The 18,830-nt window shown below is 35.4% G+C and overlaps 3 pseudogenes; all 3 read right to left on the bottom strand.

The window, feature by feature from the left end:
- Positions 1–2,783: 2,783 nt before the first annotated feature.
- LOC145645665 (5S ribosomal RNA) lies at positions 2,784–2,902 on the bottom strand (annotated as a pseudogene).
- A 1,598-nt stretch (positions 2,903–4,500) lies between these two features.
- LOC145645664 (5S ribosomal RNA) lies at positions 4,501–4,619 on the bottom strand (annotated as a pseudogene).
- A 5,829-nt stretch (positions 4,620–10,448) lies between these two features.
- Positions 10,449–10,567, bottom strand: LOC145645332 (5S ribosomal RNA; annotated as a pseudogene).
- Between the last annotated feature and the right edge of the window lie 8,263 nt (positions 10,568–18,830).

The raw sequence follows: 18,830 nt of genomic DNA, 5'->3' as shown, positions 1-18,830 counted from the left end.
ATAGAAGCATGTCAGTTGCAGAGTAAATTAAAGTGATGCAACAAATACCTACAGCATCTGCTATTCCCAGGTGCTCACAGATAGTTTTTTTTTATTAATCACTGCACTTCACATTTGAGCATGTCAGCTTGAAAGTAAATTAAAGTGATGCAAGAAAAGCCTACAGCAGCTGCTATTCCTAGGTAGGGTCCCACCTCAGTACTATCCAGATCCAAATTTGCTTAGCTTCAAAGGTCAGGTGAGATTGGGCGTTCTCAAACTGGTGTGGGCGTAAGTCTTAAATACTTACTCTAATTGCCTATTCATAGCAAATATGATCAAAGACCAATCTGAATTTTTTTTATTAATCACTGCACTTGACATTCTAGAATGTTAGCTTGAAAGTAACTTAAAATGATGCAATAAAAGCTTACAACATCTGGTATTCAGAGGCACTAACAGACAGATTTTTTATTAATCAATGCACTTCACATTCACGCATGTCAGTTGGAGAGTAAATTAAAGTGATGCAATAAAAACTTACAGCATCTGCTATTCCCAGGTGCTAACAGATAGTTTGATTTAATGATTCACTGCACTTCAAATTTGAGCATGATAGCTTGAACATGAATTAAAGGAATGCAATAAAATCTTACAGCACCTGCTATTCCCTGGTGCAAAAAGATTTCTATTTAATCTGTGCACATCACATAGAAGCATGTCAGTTGCAGAGCAAATTAAAGTGATGCACCAAATACCTACAGCATCTGCTATTCCCAGGTGCTAACAGATAGTTTGATTTAATGATTCACTGCACTTCAAATTTGAGCATGATAGCTTGAACATAAATTAAAGTGATGCAACAAATACCTACAGCATCTGCTATTCCCAGTTGCTAACAGATAGTTTGATTTAATGATTCACTGCACTTCAAATTTGACCATGATAGCTTGAACATAAATTAAAGGGATGCAATAAAATCTTACAGCACCTGCTATTCCCTGGTGCAAAAAGATTTCTATTTAATCTGTGCACTTCACATAGAAGCATGTCATCTTGAAAGTAAATTAAAGTGATGCAAGAAAAGCCTACAGCAGCTGGTATTCCTAGGTAGGGTCCCACCTCAGTACTATCCAGGTCCAAATTTGCTTAGTTTCAAAGGTCAGATGAGATTGGGCGTTCTCAACCTGGTGCGGCCGTAAGCCTTAAACACTTACTCTAATTGCCTATTCATAGCAAATATGATCAAAGACCAATCTGACAATTTTATTTATTTAATCACTGCACTTGACATTCTAGAATGTTAGCTTGAAAGTAACTTAAAATGATGCAATAAAAGCTTACAACATCTGGGATTCAGAGGCACTAACAGACAGATTTTTTATTAATCACTGCACTTCACATTCACGCATGTCAGTTGGAGAGTAAATTAAAGTGATGCAATAAAAACTTACAACATCTGCTATTCCCAGGTGCTAACAGATAGTTTGATTTAATGATTCACTGCACTTCAAATTTGAGCATGATAGCTTGAACATAAATTAAAGGGATGCAATAAAATCTTACAGCAGCTGCTATTCCCAGGTGCTAACAGATAGTTTGATTTAATGATTCACTGCACTTCAAATTTGAGCATGATAGCTTGAACATAAATTAAAGGGATGCAATAAAATCTTATAGCACCTGCTATTCCCTGGTGCAAAAAGATTTCTATTTAATCTGTGCACTTCACATAGAAGCATGTCAGTTGCAGAGTAAATTAAAGTGATGCAACAAATACCTACAGCATCTGCTATTCCCAGGTGCTAACAGATAGTTTGATTTAATGATTCACTGCACTTCAAATATGAGCATGATAGCCTGAACATAAATTCAAGGGATGCAATAAAAACTTACAGCATCTGCTATTCACAGGTGCTAACAGATAGTTTGATTTAATGATTCACTGCACTTTAAATTTGAGCATGATAGCTTGAACATAAATTAAAGGAATGCAATAAAATCTTAGAGCACCTGCTATTCCCTGGTGCAAAAAGATTTCTATTTAATCTATGCATCTTCACATAGAAGCATGTCAGTTGCAGAGTAAATTAAAGTGATGCAACAAATACCTTCAGCATCTGCTATTCCCAGTTGCTAACAGATAGTTTTTTTTATTAATCAGTGCACTTCACATTTGAGCATTTCAGATTGAAAGTAAATTAAAGTGATGCAAGAAAAGCCTACAGCAGCTGCTATTCCTAGTTAGGGTCCCACCTCAGTACTACCCAGGTCCAAGTTTACTTAGCTTCAAAGGTCAGATAAGCTTGGGCGTTCTCAACCTGGTGTGGCCCTAAGTCTTAAACACTTACTCTAATTGCCTATTCATAGCAAATATGATCAAAGACCAATCTGACAATTTTTTTTATTTAATCACTGCAATTGACATTCTAGAATGTTAGCTTGAAAGTAACTTAAAATGATGCAATAAAAGCTTACAACATCTGGGATTCAGAGGCACTAACAGACAGATTTTTTATTAATCACTGCACTTCACATTCACGCATGTCAGTTGGAGAGTAAATTAAAGTGATGCAATAAAAACTTACAACATCTGCTATTCCCAGGTGCTAACAGATAGTTTGATTTAATGATTCACTGCACTTCAAATTTGAGCATGATAGCTTGAAATTAAATTAAAGGGATGCAATAAAATCTTACAGCAGCTGCTATTCCCAGGTGCTAACAGATAGTTTTTTCTATTAATCAGTGCACTTCACATTTGAGCATGTCAGCTTGAATGTAAATTAAAGTGATGCAAGAAAAGCCTACAACCGCTGGTATTCCTAGGTAGGGTCCCACCTCAGTACTATCCAAGTCCAAATTTGCTTAGCTTCAAAGGTCAGATGAGATTGGGCGTTCTCAAACTAGTGTGGCCGTAAGCCTTAAACACTTACTCAAATTGCCTATTCATAGTAAATATGATAAAAGACCAATATGACAATTTTTTTATTAATCACTGCACTTGATATTCTAGAATGTTAGCATGAAAGGAAAATAAAATGATGCAATAAAAGCTTAAAACATCTGGTATTCAGAGGCACTAACAGACAGATTTTTTATTAATCACTGCACTTCACATTCACGAATTTCAGTTGGAGAGTAATTTAAAGTGATGCAATAAAAACTTACAGCATCTGCTATTCCCAGGTGCTAACAGATAGTTTGATTTAATGATTCACTGCACTTCAAATTTGAGCATGATAGCTTGAACATAAATTAAAGTGATGCAACAAATACCTACAGCATCTGCTATTCCCAGTTACTATCAGATAGTTTGATTTAATGATTCACTGCACTTCAAATTTGAGCATGATAGCTTGAACATAAATTAAAGGGATGCAATAAAATCTTACAGCACCTGCTATTCCCTGGTGCAAAAAGATTTCTATTTAATCTGGGCACTTCACATAGAAGCATGTCAGTTGCAGAGTAAATTAAAGTGATGCAACAAATACCTACAGCATCTGCTATTCCCAGGTGCTAACAGATAGTTTGATTTAATGATTCACTGCACTTCAAATATGAGCATGATAGCCTGAACATAAATTAAAGGGATGCAATAAAAACTTACAGCATCTGCTATTCACAGGTGCTAACAGATAGTTTGATTTAATGATTCACTGCACTTTAAATTTGAGCATGATAGCTTGAACATATATTAAAGGAATGCAATAAAATCTTAGAGCACCTGCTATTCCCTGGTGCAAAAAGATTTCTATTTAATCTATGCATCTTCACATAGAAGCATGTCAGTTGCAGAGTAAATTAAAGTGATGCAACAAATACCTTCAGCATCTGCTATTCCCAGTTGCTAACAGATAGTTTTTTTTATTAATCAGTGCACTTCACATTTGAGCATTTCAGATTGAAAGTAAATTAAAGTGATGCAAGAAAAGCCTACAGCAGCTGCTATTCCTAGTTAGGGTCCCACCTCAGTACTACCCAGGTCCAAGTTTACTTAGCTTCAAAGGTCAGATGAGCTTGGGCGTTCTCAACCTGGTGTGGCCCTAAGCCTTAAACACTTACTCTAATTGCCTATTCATAGCAAATATGATCAAAGACCAATCTGACAATTTTTTTTATTTAATCACTGCAATTGACATTCTAGAATGTTAGCTTGAAAGTAACTTAAAATGATGCAATAAAAGCTTACAACATCTGGGATTCAGAGGCACTAACAGACAGATTTTTTATTAATCACTGCACTTCACATTCACGCATGTCAGTTGGAGAGTAAATTAAAGTGATGCAATAAAAACTTACAACATCTGCTATTCCCAGGTGCTAACAGATAGTTTGATTTAATGATTCACTGCACTTCAAATTTGAGCATGATAGCTTGAAATTAAATTAAAGGGATGCAATAAAATCTTACAGCAGCTGCTATTCCCAGGTGCTAACAGATAGTTTTTTCTATTAATCAGTGCACTTCACATTTGAGCATGTCAGCTTGAATGTAAATTAAAGTGATGCAAGAAAAGCCTACAACCGCTGGTATTCCTAGGTAGGGTCCCACCTCAGTACTATCCAAGTCCAAATTTGCTTAGCTTCAAAGGTCAGATGAGATTGGGCGTTCTCAAACTAGTGTGGCCGTAAGCCTTAAACACTTACTCAAATTGCCTATTCATAGTAAATATGATAAAAGACCAATATGACAATTTTTTTTATTAATCACTGCACTTGATATTCTAGAATGTTAGCATGAAAGGAAAATAAAATGATGCAATAAAAGCTTAAAACATCTGGTATTCAGAGGCACTAACAGACAGATTTTTTATTAATCACTGCACTTCACATTCACGAATTTCAGTTGGAGAGTAATTTAAAGTGATGCAATAAAAACTTACAGCATCTGCTATTCCCAGGTGCTAACAGATAGTTTGATTTAATGATTCACTGCACTTCAAATTTGAGCATGATAGCTTGAACATAAATTAAAGTGATGCAACAAATACCTACAGCATCTGCTATTCCCAGTTACTATCAGATAGTTTGATTTAATGATTCACTGCACTTCAAATTTGAGCATGATAGCTTGAACATAAATTAAAGGGATGCAATAAAATCTTACAGCACCTGCTATTCCCTGGTGCAAAAAGATTTCTATTTAATCTGTGCACTTCACATAGAAGCATGTCAGTTGCAGAGTAAATTAAAGTGATGCAACAAATACCTACAGCATCTGCTATTCCCAGGTGCTAACAGATAGTTTGATTTAATGATTCACTGCACTTCAAATATGAGCATGATAGCCTGAACATAAATTAAAGGGATGCAATAAAAACTTACAGCATCTGCTATTCACAGGTGCTAACAGATAGTTTGATTTAATGATTCACTGCACTTTAAATTTGAGCATGATAGCTTGAACATATATTAAAGGAATGCAATAAAATCTTAGAGCACCTGCTATTCCCTGGTGCAAAAAGATTTCTATTTAATCTATGCATCTTCACATAGAAGCATGTCAGTTGCAGAGTAAATTAAAGTGATGCAACAAATACCTTCAGCATCTGCTATTCCCAGTTGCTAACAGATAGTTTTTTTTATTAATCAGTGCACTTCACATTTGAGCATTTCAGATTGAAAGTAAATTAAAGTGATGCAAGAAAAGCCTACAGCAGCTGCTATTCCTAGTTAGGGTCCCACCTCAGTACTACCCAGGTCCAAGTTTACTTAGCTTCAAAGGTCAGATGAGCTTGGGCGTTCTCAACCTGGTGTGGCCCTAAGCCTTAAACACTTACTCTAATTGCCTATTCATAGTAAATATGATCAAAGACCAATATGACAATTTTTTTTATTAATCACTGCACTTGATATTCTAGAATGTTAGCATGAAAGGAAAATAAAATGATGCAATAAAAGCTTAAAACATCTGGTATTCAGAGGCACTAACAGACAGATTTTTTATTAATCACTGCACTTCACATTCACGAATTTCAGTTGGAGAGTAATTTAAAGTGATGCAATAAAAACTTACAGCATCTGCTATTCCCAGGTGCTAACAGATAGTTTGATTTAATGATTCACTGCACTTCAAATTTGAGCATGATAGCTTGAACATAAATTAAAGTGATGCAACAAATACCTACAGCCTCTGCTATTCCCAGTTACTATCAGATAGTTTGATTTAATGATTCACTGCACTTCAAATTTGAGCATGATAGCTTGAACATAAATTAAAGGGATGCAATAAAATCTTACAGCACCTGCTATTCCCTGGTGCAAAAAGATTTCTATTTAATCTGTGCACTTCACATAGAAGCATGTCAGTTGCAGAGTAAATTAAAGTGATGCAACAAATACCTACAGCATCTGCTATTCCCAGGTGCTAACAGATAGTTTGATTTAATGATTCACTGCACTTCAAATATGAGCATGATAGCCTGAACATAAATTAAAGGGATGCAATAAAAACTTACAGCATCTGCTATTCACAGGTGCTAACAGATAGTTTGATTTAATGATTCACTGCACTTTAAATTTGAGCATGATAGCTTGAACATGAATTAAAGGAATGCAATAAAATCTTAGAGCACCTGCTATTCCCTGGTGCAAAAAGATTTCTATTTAATCTATGCATCTTCACATAGAAGCATGTCAGTTGCAGAGTAAATTAAAGTGATGCAACAAATACCTTCAGCATCTGCTATTCCCAGTTGCTAACAGATAGTTTTTTTTTATTAATCAGTGCACTTCACATTTGAGCATTTCAGCTTGAAAGTAAATTAAAGTGATGCAAGAAAAGCCTACAGCAGCTGCTATTCCTAGTTAGGGTCCCAAATCAGTACTATCCAGGTCCAAGTTTACTTAGCTTCAAAGGTCAGATGAGCTTGGGCGTTCTCAACCTGGTGTGGCCCTAAGCCTTAAACACTTACTCTAATTGCCTATTCATAGCAAATATGATCAAAGACCAATCTGACAATTTTTTTTATTTAATCACTGCAATTGACATTCTAGAATGTTATCTTGAAAGTACCTTAAAATGATGCAATAAAAGCTTACAACATCTGGGATTCAGAGGCACTAACAGACAGATTTTTTATTAATCACTGCACTTCACATTCACACATGTCAGTTGGAGAGTAAATTAAAGTGATGCAATAAAAACTTATAGCATCTGCTATTCCCAGGTGCTAACAGATAGTTTGATTTAATGATACACTGCACTTCAAATTTGAGCATGATAGCTTGAACATAAATTAAAGTGATGCAAGAAATACCTACAGCATCTGCTATTCCCAGTTGCTAACAGATAGTTTGATTTAATGATTCACTGCACTTCAAATTTGAGCATGATAGCTTGAACATAAATTAAAGGGATGCAATAAAATCTTAAAGCCCCTGCTCTTCCCTGGTGCAAAAATATTTCTATTTAATCACTGCATTTCAAATTTGAGCATGTCAGCTTGAAAGTAAATTAAAGTGATGCAAGAAAAGCCTACAGCAGCTGCTATTCCCAGGTGCTAACAGATAGTTTTTTTTTATTAATCAGTGCACTTCACATTTGAGCATTTCAGCTTGAAAGTAAATTAAAGTGATGCAAGAAAAGCCTACAGCAGCTGGTATTCCTAGGTAGGGTCTCACCTCAGTACTATCCAGGTCCAAATTTGCTCTGCTTCAAAGGTCAGATAATTGGGCTGTCTCAACCTGGTGTGGCCATAAGACTTAAACGCTAACTCAATTTGCCTATTCATAGCAAATATGATCAAAGACCAATCTGACAATTTTTTTAATTTAATCACTGCACTTGACATTCTAGAATGTTAGCTTGAAAGTAAATTAAAATGATGCAATAAAAGCTAACAACATCTGGGATTCAGAGGCACTAACAGACAGGTTTTTTATAAATCACTGCACTTCACATTCACGCATGTCAGTTGGAGAGTAAATTAAAGTGATACAATAAAAACTTACAGCATCTGCCATTCCCAGGTGCTAACAGATAGTTTGATATAATGATTCACTGCACTTCAAATTTGAGCATGATAGCCTGAACATAAATTAAAGGGATGCAATAAAATCTTAAAGCACCTGCTATTCCCTGGTGCAAAAGGATTTCTATTTAATCTGTGCACTTCACATAGAAGCATGTCAGTTGCAGAGTAAATTAAAGTGATGCAACAAATACCTACAGCATATGCCATTCCCAGGTGCTAACAGATAGTTTTTAGAATTAATCACTGCACTTCACATTTGAGCATGTCAGCTTGAAAGTAATTTAAAGTGATGCAAGAAAAGCCTACACAGCTGGTATTCCTAGGTAGGGTCCCACCTCAGTACTATCCAGGTCCAAATTTGCTTAGTTTCAAAGGTCAGATGAGATTGGGCGTTCTCAACCTGGTGCGGCCGTAAGCCTTAAACACTTACTCTAATTGCCTATTCATAGCAAATATGATCAAAGACCAATCTGACAATTTTTTTAATTTAATCACTGCACTTGACATTCTAGAATGTTAGCTTGAAAGTAACTTAAAATGATGCAATAAAACCTTACAACATCTGGGATTCAGAGGCACTAACAGACAGATTTTTTATTATTCACTGCACTTCACATTCACGCATGTCAGTTGGAGAGTAAATTAAAGTGATGCAATAAAAACTTACAACATCTGCTATTCCCAGGTGCTAACAGATAGTTTGATTTAATGATTCACTGCACTTCAAATTTGAGTATGATAGCTTGAAATTAAATTAAAGGGATGCAATAAAATCTTACAGCAGCTGCTATTCCCAGGTGCTAACAGATAGTTTTTTCTATTAATCAGTGCACTTCACATTTGAGCATGTCAGCTTGAATGTAAATTAAAGTGATGCAAGAAAAGCCTACACAGCTGGTATTCCTAGGTAGGGTCCCACCTCAGTACTATCCAAGTCCAAATTTGCTTAGCTTCAAAGGTCAGATGAGATTGGGCGTTCTCAAACTAGTGTGGCCGTAAGCCTTAAACACTTACTCAAATTGCCTATTCATAGTAAATATGATCAAAGACCAATATGACAATTTTTTTATTAATCACTGCACTTGATATTCTAGAATGTTAGCATGAAAGGAAAATAAAATGATGCAATAAAAGCTTAAAACATCTGGTATTCAGAGGCACTAACAGACAGATTTTTTATTAATCACTGCACTTCACATTCACGAATTTCAGTTGGAGAGTAATTTAAAGTGATGCAATAAAAACTTACAGCATCTGCTATTCCCAGGTGCTAACAGATAGTTTGATTTAATGATTCACTGCACTTCAAATTTGAGCCTGATAGCCTGAACATAAATTAAAGGGATGCAATAAAATCTTACAGCACCTGCTATTCCCTGGTGCAAAAAGATTTCTATTTAATCTGTGCACTTCACATAGAAGCATGTCAGTTGCAGAGTAAATTAAAGTGATGCAACAAATACCTACAGCATCTGCTATTCCCAGGTGCTAACAGATAGTTTGATTTAATGATTCACTGCACTTCAAATATGAGCATGATAGCCTGAACATAAATTAAAGGGATGCAATAAAAACTTACAGCATCTGCTATTCACAGGTGCTAACAGATAGTTTGATTTAATGATTCACTGCACTTTAAATTTGAGCATGATAGCTTGAACATAAATTAAAGGAATGCAATAAAATCTTAGAGCACCTGCTATTCCCTGGTGCAAAAAGATTTCTATTTAATCTCTGCATCTTCACATAGAAGCATTTCAGTTGCAGAGTAAATTAAAGTGATGCAACAAATACCTTCAGCATCTGCTATTCCCAGTTGCTAACAGATAGTTTTTTTTATTAATCAGTGCACTTCACATTTGAGCATTTCAGATTGAAAGTAAATTAAAGTGATGCAAGAAAAGCCTACAGCAGCTGCTATTCCTAGTTAGGGTCCCACCTCAGTACTACCCAGGTCCAAGTTTACTTAGCTTCAAAGGTCAGATGAGCTTGGGCGTTCTCAACCTGGTGTGGCCCTAAGTCTTAAACACTTACTCTAATTGCCTATTCATAGCAAATATGATCAAAGACCAATCTGACAATTTTTTTTATTTAATCACTGCAATTGACATTCTAGAATGTTAGCTTGAAAGTAACTTAAAATGATGCAATAAAAGCTTACAACATCTGGGATTCAGAGGCACTAACAGACAGATTTTTTATTAATCACTGCACTTCACATTCACGCATGTCAGTTGGAGAGTAAATTAAAGTGATGCAATAAAAACTTACAACATCTGCTATTCCCAGGTGCTAACAGATAGTTTGATTTAATGATTCACTGCACTTCAAATTTGAGCATGATAGCTTGAAATTAAATTAAAGGGATGCAATAAAATCTTACAGCAGCTGCTATTCCCAGGTGCTAACAGATAGTTTTTTCTATTAATCATTGCACTTCACATTTGAGCATGTCAGCTTGAATGTAAATTAAAGTGATGCAAGAAAAGCCTACAACCGCTGGTATTCCTAGGTAGGGTCCCACCTCAGTACTATCCAAGTCCAAATTTGCTTAGCTTCAAAGGTCAGATGAGATTGGGTGTTCTCAAACTAGTGTGGCCGTAAGCCTTAAACACTTACTCAAATTGCCTATTCATAGTAAATATGATCAAAGACCAATATGACAATTTTTTTTATTAATCACTGCACTTGATATTCTAGAATGTTAGCATGAAAGGAAAATAAAATGATGCAATAAAAGCTTAAAACATCTGGTATTCAGAGGCACTAACAGACAGATTTTTTATTAATCACTGCACTTCACATTCACGAATTTCAGTTGGAGAGTAATTTAAAGTGATGCAATAAAAACTTACAGCATCTGCTATTCCCAGGTGCTAACAGATAGTTTGATTTAATGATTCACTGCACTTCAAATTTGAGCATGATAGCTTGAACATAAATTAAAGTGATGCAACAAATACCTACAGCATCTGCTATTCCCAGTTACTATCAGATAGTTTGATTTAATGATTCACTGCACTTCAAATTTGAGCATGATAGCTTGAACATAAATTAAAGGGATGCAATAAAATCTTACAGCACCTGCTATTCCCTGGTGCAAAAAGATTTCTATTTAATCTGTGCACTTCACATAGAAGCATGTCAGTTGCAGAGTAAATTAAAGTGATGCAACAAATACCTACAGCATCTGCTATTCCCAGGTGCTAACAGATAGTTTGATTTAATGATTCACTGCACTTCAAATATGAGCATGATAGCCTGAACATAAATTAAAGGGATGCAATAAAAACTTACAGCATCTGCTATTCACAGGTGCTAACAGATAGTTTGATTTAATGATTCACTGCACTTTAAATTTGAGCATGATAGCTTGAACATATATTAAAGGAATGCAATAAAATCTTAGAGCACCTGCTATTCCCTGGTGCAAAAAGATTTCTATTTAATCTATGCATCTTCACATAGAAGCATGTCAGTTGCAGAGTAAATTAAAGTGATGCAACAAATACCTTCAGCATCTGCTATTCCCAGTTGCTAACAGATAGTTTTTTTTATTAATCAGTGCACTTCACATTTGAGCATTTCAGATTGAAAGTAAATTAAAGTGATGCAAGAAAAGCCTACAGCAGCTGCTATTCCTAGTTAGGGTCCCACCTCAGTACTACCCAGGTCCAAGTTTACTTAGCTTCAAAGGTCAGATGAGCTTGGGCGTTCTCAACCTGGTGTGGCCCTAAGCCTTAAACACTTAATCTAATTGCCTATTCATAGTAAATATGATCAAAGACCAATATGACAATTTTTTTTATTAATCACTGCACTTGATATTCTAGAATGTTAGCATGAAAGGAAAATAAAATGATGCAATAAAAGCTTAAAACATCTGGTATTCAGAGGCACTAACAGACAGATTTTTTATTAATCACTGCACTTCACATTCACGAATTTCAGTTGGAGAGAAATTTAAAGTGATGCAATAAAAACTTACAGCATCTGCTATTCCCAGGTGCTAACAGATAGTTTGATTTAATGATTCACTGCACTTCAAATTTGAGCATGATAGCTTGAACATAAATTAAAGTGATGCAACAAATACCTACAGCCTCTGCTATTCCCAGTTACTATCAGATAGTTTGATTTAATGATTCACTGCACTTCAAATTTGAGCATGATAGCTTGAACATAAATTAAAGGGATGCAATAAAATCTTACAGCACCTGCTATTCCCTGGTGCAAAAAGATTTCTATTTAATCTGTGCACTTCACATAGAAGCATGTCAGTTGCAGAGTAAATTAAAGTGATGCAACAAATACCTACAGCATCTGCTATTCCCAGGTGCTAACAGATAGTTTGATTTAATGATTCACTGCACTTCAAATATGAGCATGATAGACTGAACATAAATTAAAGGGATGCAATAAAAACTTACAGCATCTGCTATTCACAGGTGCTAACAGATAGTTTGATTTAATGATTCACTGCACTTTAAATTTGAGCATGATAGCTTGAACATAAATTAAAGGAATGCAATAAAATCTTAGAGCACCTGCTATTCCCTGGTGCAAAAAGATTTCTATTTAATCTATGCATCTTCACATAGAAGCATGTCAGTTGCAGAGTAAATTAAAGTGATGCAACAAATACCTTCAGCATCTGCTATTCCCAGTTGCTAACAGATAGTTTTTTTTTATTAATCAGTGCACTTCACATTTGAGCATTTCAGCTTGAAAGTAAATTAAAGTGATGCAAGAAAAGCCTACAGCAGCTGCTATTCCTAGTTAGGGTCCCAACTCAGTACTATCCAGGTCCAAGTTTACTTAGCTTCAAAGGTCAGATGAGCTTGGGCGTTCTCAACCTGGTGTGGCCCTAAGCCTTAAACACTTACTCTAATTGCCTATTCATAGCAAATATGATCAAAGACCAATCTGACAATTTTTTTTATTTAATCACTGCAATTGACATTCTAGAATGTTATCTTGAAAGTAACTTAAAATGATGCAATAAAAGCTTACAACATCTGGGATTCAGAGGCACTAACAGACAGATTTTTTATTAATCACTGCACTTCACATTCACACATGTCAGTTGGAGAGTAAATTAAAGTGATGCAATAAAAACTTATAGCATCTGCTATTCCCAGGTGCTAACAGATAGTTTGATTTAATGATACACTGCACTTCAAATTTGAGCATGATAGCTTGAACATAAATTAAAGTGATGCAAGAAATACCTACAGCATCTGCTATTCCCAGTTGCTAACAGATAGTTTGATTTAATGATTCACTGCACTTCAAATTTGAGCATGATAGCTTGAACATAAATTAAAGGGATGCAATAAAATCTTAAAGCCCCTGCTCTTCCCTGGTGCAAAAATATTTCTATTTAATCACTGCACTTCACATTTGAGCATGTCAGCTTGAAAGTAAATTAAAGTGATGCAAGAAAAGCCTACAGCAGCTGCTATTCCCAGGTGCTAACAGATAGTTTTTTTTATTAATCACTGCACTTCACAATTGAGCATGTCAGCTTGAAAGTAAATTAAAGTGATGCAAGAAAAGCCTACAGCAGCTGGTATTCCTAGGTAGGGTCTCACCTCAGTACTATCCAGGTCCAAATTTGCTTAGCTTCAAAGGTCAGATAATTGGGCGTTCTCAAACTAGTGTGGCCGTAAGCCTTAAACACTTACTCAAATTGCCTATTCATAGTAAATATGATCAAAGACCAATATGACAATTTTTTTTATTAATCACTGCACTTGATATTCTAGAATGTTAGCATGAAAGGAAAATAAAATGATGCAATAAAAGCTTAAAACATTTGGTATTCAGAGGCACTAAAATACAGATTTTTTATTAATCACTGCACTTCACATTCACGAATGTCAGTTGGAGAGTAATTTAAAGTGATCCAATAAAAACTTACAGCATCTGCTATTCCCAGGTGCTAACAGATAGTTTGATTTAATGATTCACTGCACTTCAAATTTGAGCCTGATAGCCTGAACATAAATTAAAGGGATGCAATAAAATCTTACAGCACCTGCTATTCCCTGGTGCAAAAAGATTTCTATTTAATCTGTGCACTTAACATAGAAGCATGTCAGTTGCAGAGTAAATTAAAGTGATGCAACAAATACCTACAGCATCTGCTATTCCCAGTTGCTAACAGATAGTTTGATTTAATGATTCACTGCACTTCAAATTTGAGCATGATAGCTTGAACATAAATTAAAGTGATGCAACAAATACCTACAGCATCTGCTATTCCCAGTTGCTAACAGATAGTTTGATTTAATGATTCACTGCACTTCAAATTTGAGCATGATAGCTTGAACATAAATTAAAGGGATGCAATAAAATCTTAGAGCACCTGCTATTCCCTGGTGCAAAAAGATTTCTTTTTAATCTGTGCACTTCACATAGAAGCATGTCAGTTGCAGAGTAAATTAAAGTGATGCAACAAATACCTACAGCATCTGCTATTCCCAGGTGCTCACAGATAGTTTTTTTTATTAATCACTGCACTTCACATTTGAGCATGTCAGCTTGAAAGTAAATTAAAGTGATGCAAGAAAAGCCTACAGCAGCTGCTATTCCTAGGTAGGGTCTCACCTCAGTACTATCCAGGTCCAAATTTGCTTAGCTTCAAAGGTCAGATAATTGGGCGTTCTCAAACTAGTGTGGCCGTAAGCCTTAAACACTTACTCAAATTGCCTATTCATAGTAAATATGATCAAAGACCAATATGACAATTTTTTTTATTAATCACTGCACTTGATATTCTAGAATGTTAGCATGAAAGGAAAATAAAATGATGCAATAAAAGCTTAAAACATTTGGTATTCAGAGGCACTAAAATACAGATTTTTTATTAATCACTGCACTTCACATTCACGAATGTCAGTTGGAGAGTAATTTAAAGTGATCCAATAAAAACTTACAGCATCTGCTATTCCCAGGTGCTAACAGATAGTTTGATTTAATGATTCACTGCACTTCAAATTTGAGCCTGATAGCCTGAACATAAATTAAAGGGATGCAATAAAATCTTACAGCACCTGCTATTCCCTGGTGCAAAAAGATTTCTATTTAATCTTTGCACTTAACATAGAAGCATGTCAGTTGCAGAGTAAATTAAAGTGATGCAACAAATACCTACAGCATCTGCTATTCCCAGTTGCTAACAGATAGTTTGATTTAATGATTCACTGCACTTCAAATTTGAGCATGATAGCTTGAACATAAATTAAAGTGATGCAACAAATACCTACAGCATCTGCTATTCCCAGTTGCTAACAGATAGTTTGATTTAATGATTCACTGCACTTCAAATTTGAGCATGATAGCTTGAACATAAATTAAAGGGATGCAATAAAATCTTAGAGCACCTGCTATTCCCTGGTGCAAAAAGATTTCTTTTTAATCTGTGCACTTCACATAGAAGCATGTCAGTTGCAGAGTAAATTAAAGTGATGCAACAAATACCTACAGCATCTGCTATTCCCAGGTGCTCACAGATAGTTTTTTTTATTAATCACTGCACTTCACATTTGAGCATGTCAGCTTGAAAGTAAATTAAAGTGATGCAAGAAAAGCCTACAGCAGCTGCTATTCCTAGGTAGGGTCTCACCTCAGTACTATCCAGATCCAAATTTGCTTAGCTTCAAAGGTCAGGTGAGATTGGGCGTTCTCAAACTGGTGTGGGCGTAAGTCTTAAATACTTACTCTAATTGCCTATTCATAGCAAATATGATCAAAGACCAATCTGAATTTTTTTTATTAATCACTGCACTTGACATTCTAGAATGTTAGCTTGAAAGTAACTTAAAATGATGCAATAAAAGCTTACAACATCTGGTATTCAGAGGCACTAACAGACAGATTTTTTATTAATCAATGCACTTCACATTCACGCATGTCAGTTGGAGAGTAAATTAAAGTGATGCAATAAAAACTTACAGCATCTGCTATTCCCAGGTGCTAACAGATAGTTTGATTTAATGATTCACTGCACTTCAAATATGAGCATGATAGCCTGAACATAAATTAAAGGGATGCAATAAAAACTTACAGCATCTGCTATTCACAGGTGCTAACAGATAGTTTGATTTAATGATTCACTGCACTTTAAATTTGAGCATGATAGCTTGAACATAAATTAAAGGAATGCAATAAAATCTTAGAGCACCTGCTATTCCCTGGTGCAAAAAGATTTCTATTTAATCTATGCATCTTCAAATAGAAGCATGTCAGTTGCAGAGTAAATTAAAGTGATGCAACAAATACCTTCAGCATCTGCTATTCCCAGTTGCTAACAGATAGTTTTTTTTATTAATCAGTGCACTTCACATTTGAGCATTTCAGCTTGAAAGTAAATTAAAGTGATGCAAGAAAAGCCTACAGCAGCTGCTATTCCTAGTTAGGGTCCGACCTCAGTACTATTCAGGTCCAAGTTTACTTAGCTTCAAAGGTCAGATGAGCTTGGGCGTTCTCAACCTGGTGTGGCCGTAAGCCTTAAACACTTACTCTAATTGCCTATTCATAGCAAATATGATCAAAGACCAATCTGACAATTTTTTTTATTTAATCACTGCAATTGACATTCTAGAATGTTAGCTTGAAAGTAACTTAAAATGATGCAATAAAAGGTTACAACATCTGGGATTCAGAGGCACTAACAGACAGCTTTTTTATTAATCACTGCACTTCACATTCACACATGTCAGTTGGAGAGTAAATTAAAGTGATGCAATAAAAACTTATAGCATCTGCTATTCCCAGGTGCTAACAGATAGTTTGATTTAATGATACACTGCACTTCAAATTTGAGCATGATAGCATGAACATAAATTAAAGGGATGCAATAAAAACTTACAGCATCTGCTATTTGCACGTGCTAACAGATAGTTTTATTTAATGATTCACTGCACTTCAAATTTGAGCATGATAGCTTGAACATGAATTAAAGGAATGCAATAAAATCTTAGAGCACCTGCTATTCCCTGGTGCAAAAAGATTTCTATTTAATCTATGCACTTCACATAGAAGCATGTCAGTTGCAGAGTAAATTAAAGTGATGCAACAAATACCTACAGCATCTGCTATTCCCAGGTGCTAACAGATAGTTTTTTTTATTAATCACTGCACTTCACATTTGAGCATTTCATCTTGAAATTAAATTAAAGTGATGCAAGAAAAGCCTACAGCAGCTGCTATTCCTAGGTAGGGTCTCACCTCAGTACTATCCAGGTCCAAATTTGCTTAGCTTCAAAGGTCAGATAATTGGGCGGTCTCAACCTGGTGTGGCCATAAGACTTAAACACTAACTCAATTTGCCTATTCATAGCAAATATGATCAAAGAACAATCTGACAATTTTTTTTATTAATCACTGCACTTGACATTCTAGAATGTTAGCTTGAAAGTAAATTAAAATGATGCAATAAAAGCTTACAACATCTGGGATTCAGAGGCACTAACAGACAGGTTTTTTATTAATCACTGCACTTCACATTCACGCATGTCAGTTGGAGAGTAAATTAAAGTGATACAATAAAAACTTACAGCATCTGCCATTCCCAGGTGCTAACAGATAGTTTGATATAATGATTCACTGCACTTCAAATTTGAGCATGATAGCCTGAACATAAATTAAAGGGATGCAATAAAATCTTAAAGCACCTGCTATTCCCTGGTGCAAAAGGATTTCTATTTAATCTGTGCACTTCACATAGAAGCATGTCAGTTGCAGAGTAAATTAAAGTGATGCAACAAATACCTACAGCATATGCCATTCCCAGGTGCTAACAGATAGTTTTTTTTATTAATCACTGCACTTCACAATTGAGCATGTCAGCTTGAAAGTAAATTAAAGTGATGCAAGAAAAGCCTACAGCAGCTGGTATTCCTAGGTAGGGTCTCACCTCAGTACTATCCAGGTCCAAATTTGCTTAGCTTCAAAGGTCAGATAATTGGGCGGTCTCAACCTGGTGTGGCCATAAGACTTAAACACTAACTCAATTTGCCTATTCATAGCAAATATGATCAAAGAACAATCTGACAATTTTTTTATTAATCACTGCACTTGACATTCTAGAATGTTAGCTTGAAAGTAAATTAAAATGATGCAATAAAAGCTTACAACATCTGGGATTCAGAGGCACTAACAGACAGGTTTTTTATTAATCACTGCACTTCACATTCACGCATGTCAGTTGGAGAGTAAATTAAAGTGATACAATAAAAACTTACAGCATCTGCCATTCCCAGGTGCTAACAGATAGTTTGATATAATGATTCACTGCACTTCAAATTTGAGCATGATAGCCTGAACATAAATTAAAGGGATGCAATAAAATCTTAAAGCACCTGCTATTCCCTGGTGCAAAAGGATTTCTATTTAATCTGTGCACTTCACATAGAAGCATGTCAGTTGCAGAGTAAATTAAAGTGATGCAACAAATACCTACAGCATATGCCATTCCCAGGTGCTAACAGATAGTTTTTTTTATTAATCACTGCACTTCACAATTGAGCATGTCAGCTTGAAAGTAAATTAAAGTGATGCAAGAAAAGCCTACAGCAGCTGGTATTCCTAGGTAGGGTCTCACCTCAGTACTATCCAGGTCCAAATTTGCTTAGCTTCAAAGGTCAGATAATTGGGCGGTCTCAACCTGGTGTGGCCATAAGACTTAAACACTAACTCAATTTGCCTATTCATAGCAAATATGATCAAAGAACAATCTGACAATTTTTTTATTAATCACTGCACTTGACATTCTAGAATGTTAGCTTGAAAGTAAATTAAAATGATGCAATAAAAGCTTACAACATCTGGGATTCAGAGGCACTAACAGACAGGTTTTTTATT

This window comes from Electrophorus electricus, chromosome 13 (genome assembly GCF_041902795.1).
Source record: "Electrophorus electricus isolate QZ-2024a chromosome 13, ASM4190279v1, whole genome shotgun sequence".
Classification (NCBI taxonomy): Eukaryota; Metazoa; Chordata; class Actinopteri; order Gymnotiformes; family Gymnotidae; genus Electrophorus; species Electrophorus electricus.
The sequence above is the reverse complement of the archived record's forward strand: the minus strand, read 5'-3'. Positions and strand labels throughout refer to the sequence as shown.